This window comes from Labeo rohita, chromosome 1 (assembly GCF_022985175.1).
Source record: "Labeo rohita strain BAU-BD-2019 chromosome 1, IGBB_LRoh.1.0, whole genome shotgun sequence".
In the NCBI taxonomy this organism is placed as follows: Eukaryota; Metazoa; Chordata; class Actinopteri; order Cypriniformes; family Cyprinidae; genus Labeo; species Labeo rohita.
In genome coordinates, this window is record NC_066869.1 from 49,354,328 (window position 1) to 49,359,806 (window position 5,479).

Here is a 5,479-nt window from a genome sequence, read left to right on the forward strand (position 1 = left end):
GTGATTAATCGCATACCAAATAAATGTTTGAGTTTGCCTAATATATGTGTGTGTACTGTGTGTAATTATTACAAACGCATTCATGTATATATTTAAGAAATATTTACAAGTATATGTATTTATTATCATTTTTATAGAATTTATATTATATTTTATGACTTTTATTTTGTATGTAATTAATTGCGATTAATCGTTTGTCAGCCCTAAATTTAATGTCAATTTAGTGTCAAAATTTTGTATTTATAATTATAATTTTGACTTTTACTTAGTCAATTTAGATTTTTTTTTATCTCATAATTATAATTTAGTATGTCAAAGTCTCCACTTTTGTCATTATTATGACTTTTTATCCTGTACTTTTTACTTACTTTTATACTTTTTTTATCTCATAATTATAACTTAGTGTGTCAGAATTTCTACTTTTGTCATAATTATGATTTTTTTTTAATTTCATAATTTAGACTTATGACAATTTTCACTCTTTATCTCATAATTATAATTCAGTATGTCAAAGTTTCCATTTTTTTTTTGAAGTTTTTTTTCATAATTATGACTTTTTATGTCATAATTTTTGACTGTGTCAATTCGGACCTTTTACTTCTTAATGAAGACTTAGTTATGTCATAATTTCCACTTTTGTCATAATTATGACTTTTTGTGTCATAACTGTAACTTTTTATGTCATAATTATGATTTACCAAAGCAAACAAGACCAGTGGGTCAACAGACCAGGCTTTGACACATTGTTTTTTTGGAACATAAAAAATGAGTCAAATCAAACAAAGATGATGCCAGAAACCTAAAAAATGGGTGACCTGACCACATGTCTCTTTTCTTTGGATCCGAGCACATATACAGTACAAAGTCCTACAACTGACCCTGGTTTTGCATGGATCCTGTTTGGTTCACGAGTACACTGGAGGTTTGAGGTGATCTATAAGTCACACAAGAGCTCAATGCTCTCGTCAGCATCTTTTAGGGAGTCTCTGACCATAACAAGCTGGAACTCAATGAGGCAAATCCAATTACACTTGGAGCCCGCTGTGATGGCCACGGACTAGAAGACTTCATTAAAATCACATCTACCAAATACTCCCAGACGCTCCTCCAAACCGTGATTCTCCCTTTGGTGGCTTATATTTGATAGATCAAGGAGCTTCACCAGTGGACCACATCTTTGGCTTACATGCTCCAACACACATTCCTTTCCAGTGTGACGGAAAGATTGAGGTCAACATCTCAGAAAGCTCATTTCATCCCACATTGCCATCAGATCATATGTGGGATCAAACAAACAGATGAATCAGACTTCTCTGAGGTATGGGGGATAACCCTGTGGGGGATTCACCAGAGCAGAAACTCAAGTGTTTAGGGGATAAACTCACGTGGCCTTCCATGAACTGGGGGAGTGCTTGTTTTCCAAGAAAAAGACATTATGAAACTTTTTTGTTTTTGAGTATTGTGTGATTCACATGAAATCAGCTGTCTTGATGCAGTCCTAATGATGAGTAAGAAAACAGAGGTCAAAGACTATCCATTCAGTACATTTTAATATTTACACAGATTGTTCAATCAAAATACACCACAAGACATCCATTACTTGATGCATTAAATTATTATTGCGTTTACATAATTTAGATGATTAGAAATTAACACCACACCCACATAGATAAGAGGGAACTTCTTTCATGCTAGACAGAAAGAAAACACCTTAACGCCATAGCAACTGCACAGCATCCACTCCGAACACCCTAGTAACTACATAGCAACCACCCAGAATACCCTAGCAACACCTTAGCAACCACCCCGTATATCACAGACACTTAAGAAGGGACTATTTTCATGTTAGACAGGAAGAAAACACCTTAACGCCATAGCAACTGCACAGCATCCACTCCAAACCCTTAGTAACTACATAGCAACCGCCCAGAATACCCTAGCAACACCTTAGCAACAACCCCAAATATCACAAAGACTTAAGAAGGGACTCTTTTAATGATAGACAGAAAGAGAATACCATAGCACCATAACAACTGCATGTTATCCACTCTGAACACCTTAGTAACTACATAGCAACCACCTAGCAACACCTTAGCAACCACCCCGAATATCACAGACACTTGAGAAGGGACTATTTTCATGTTAGACAGGAAGAAAACACCTTAACACCATAGCAACTGCACAGCATCCACTCCGAACACCCTAGAAACTACATAGCAACCACCCAGAATACCCTAGCAACACCTTAGCAACCACCCCGAATATCAAAGACACTTAAGAAGGGACTATTTTCATGTTAGACAGGAAGAAAGCGCCTTAACGCCATAGCAACTGCACAGCATCCACTCCAAACCCTTAGTAACTGCATAGCAACCGCCCAGAATACCCTAGCAACACCTTAGCAACCACCCCGAATATCACAAAGACTTAAGGAGGGACTCTTTTAATGATAGACAGAAAGAGAATACCATAACACCATAACAACTGCATGTTATCCACTCTGAACACCTTAGTAACTACATAGCAACCACCCCGAATATCACAGACACTTAAGAAGGGACTATTTTCATGTTAGACAGGAAGAAAACACCTTGACGCCATAGCAACTGCACAGAATCCACTCCGAACCCCTAGAAACTACATAGCAACCACCCAGAATACCCTAGCAACACTTTAGCAACCACCCCGAATATCAAAGACACTTAAGAAGGGACTATTTTCATGTTAGACAGGAAGAAAACGCCTTAACGCCATAGCAACTGCACAGCATCCACTCCAAACCCTTAGTAACTACATAGCAACCACCCAGAATACCCTAGCAACACCTTAGCAACCACCCCGAATATCACAAAGACTTAAGAAGGGACTCTTTTAATGATAGACAGAAAGAGAATACCATAACATCATAACAACTGCATGTTATCCACTCTAAACACCTTAGTAACTACATAGCAACCACCTAGCAACACCTTAGCAACCACCCCGAATATCACAGACACTTGAGAAGGCACTATTTTCATGATAGACAAGAAGAAAACACCATAACGCCATGGCAACTGCACATTATCCACTCAGAACATCCTAGTAACTTCACAGCAATCACCCAGAATACCATAGCAACCACTTAGCAACACCCTAGCAACAACCTTAAATATCACGCACACTTAAGAAGGGGTTATTTTCATGCTAGACAGGAAGAAAACACCATAACGCTGTAGCAATTGCATGTTATCCACTCAGAACACCCTAGTAACTACATAGCAACCACCTAGCAACGGCGTAGCAACCACTCAAAATATTGAAGAGACATAAGAGGAGACTCTTTTATGCTAGACAGGAAGACAACACCATAACATCATAGCGAACCAGTCTAATACACTCAGAACACCCTAGTAACTACATAGCAACCACAAAGAACTTTTTTATTCTATAGCTAAAAATCAATAGACTGGCAAATTATATTTGGTTTGTTGTTTATAAAAGTAATCACAATGGACAATCTAGAGTTTTTTTTTTCTTTTAAAAGATTATGAAACATTAAAATAACACACACAATGAATAACTGTCAGCCACTTTTTAAATCTGACACACAAAAAGTTCAAATATTGGCCTAATTGGACCAGAGACAATTTTAAAACACTATTGGCTGATTCCAGATATGCTTTGTTATTACTGTACTTTAAAAATCAACTATATGACTTCTTAAATATTTGATATTTATTACTGTACAGTAAATTCACTGTATTACAACCACTTCCAAAAAAAAAAAAAAAACACTTTTTGGCAGCCGTGTCCTCATGTGACGGGGAGTTTAATGCCTCTCCCATTCTTTAAATAAAAATTAATTAGGAGCGCTGGTGCCATCCCGTCCCAGTGGAGATTTCCAGGCCGCTGCATCACGCTGAGCTCTTGTTTTCATTGGTAGGTGCGGTGGAACCTGGAGCCAGGAGGTTAAATGTGGAAAGTGGGTCTTCTGGCCGCGGGCCACAGCAGCCATCCACAGTCCTGGCGCCACAACAGGCCTCACCTGTCTGCTCCGTTCGAGTTCTGACAACCGAGGAACACTGAAACTGGGAACGGGGAGTTCATTCATCCCGACTGCAGACAACATCCTATTCATTTGGTTACCAAGCCGAGCGTCCCCTGGCAGGATCTTGCTTGTAAGCCACACCACCGGCGTAGGGAACTCGTGGCTTTCTGAATTCGGCTCGTACGGCGTCTGCTCGGCTCGTTAGTGGAGGGGGATGAAGGGAGTGGGCGGGGTTTCCTGCAGGAAGGAAGTCGACTCTGCAGAGGGCCTTACGGCCCCCTGGGGAAGAGCGCACGGGCGCACACACCCTGAACCAGCCCACTCCACCTCTCTCTGGCTCCTTTACCTCAGAATCACCCGACACTTCCCAGAATTTTCCTCTCACTGGGGTTTCAGGCATCACAGAGCCGGTGTGGAGGTGGAAATGAAGAGCGGACGGCACGTTTTGACACGGTGCCAACCTACAGATGAAATAATAATAATGTTTTTTCATACTAAGAGTCAAGGCCTGACTCTGTAGGTGTAAGTGGCAGGTGAATCCAGAAAATTTGCCAACCATAATACAGTTTCTTACTCACCACGAAAAAGTGCTTTGCATTATTTAAAATCTGTGCAATCCTCTGAAAAATAAATATTTCAGTTAATTACTAACTACACACACACATACACACACATGTTTGTTTTTGTGAATTGTGGGGACTTTCCATAGACTTCTATAGTTTTTATACTGACCAAACGATATTGTCTATCCCCTAACCCAACCCTAACCCTAAACCTAGCCCTCACAGAAAACATGTTTGCATCGTTACATATTCAGATAAACATCATTTACTATTTTTAATAATTTTTTAACATTGTGGGGACCGTGGGGATAGTAAAAATTTCAGGTTTTACTATCCTTGTGGGGACATTTGGTCCCCACTATGTAGCAAAAACAAATACACACACGCACACACACACACACACACACACACACACACATATATATATATATATACACACATATATTTAAAATAGCAATTTTCTATTAAAAATAGCAATAGTCCTAAACAACATATTATGCATAATGTTTATTTGTTTGTTGGTTTGTTTAATTTCGTTTGCTCATAATTGGACTAAATTGGCCTAAAAATTGTCCTATTTCCTAAATACTTATATTAACATATTTATTTTATCTAAAGATACTGACCAGTTGCACTGCATTATCCACAAAACCTGTGCAATCCTGTGAAAAATACATATAAAACACGAAATAAAATACGAAAAATACGTATTTCAATTAATTACTAATATGTATAATAAAAATAATTTTAAAAACAATAATATTATTTGTTCAATAATAATAAATTTGTTAATAAAAATATTACAATAACAATTAAAAATTTGTTCAAATTTGGCTTAAATTTATTTTAAAAATGGGCCAATTTAATCAACTGTTATATGCGCTGG

At 38.0% G+C, this 5,479-nt stretch overlaps 1 long non-coding RNA gene across 1 annotated transcript; it reads right to left on the minus strand.

Moving 5' to 3' along the window:
• Positions 1-1,533: 1,533 nt before the first annotated feature.
• On the minus strand, positions 1,534-4,201 carry LOC127177411 (uncharacterized). The gene is made up of 2 exons (XR_007829228.1): positions 2,937-4,201; positions 1,534-2,508 (listed from the first exon to the last, which is right to left on the minus strand). It is a non-coding gene; the product is annotated as an uncharacterized LOC127177411 (long non-coding RNA).
• Positions 4,202-5,479: the final 1,278 nt, after the last annotated feature.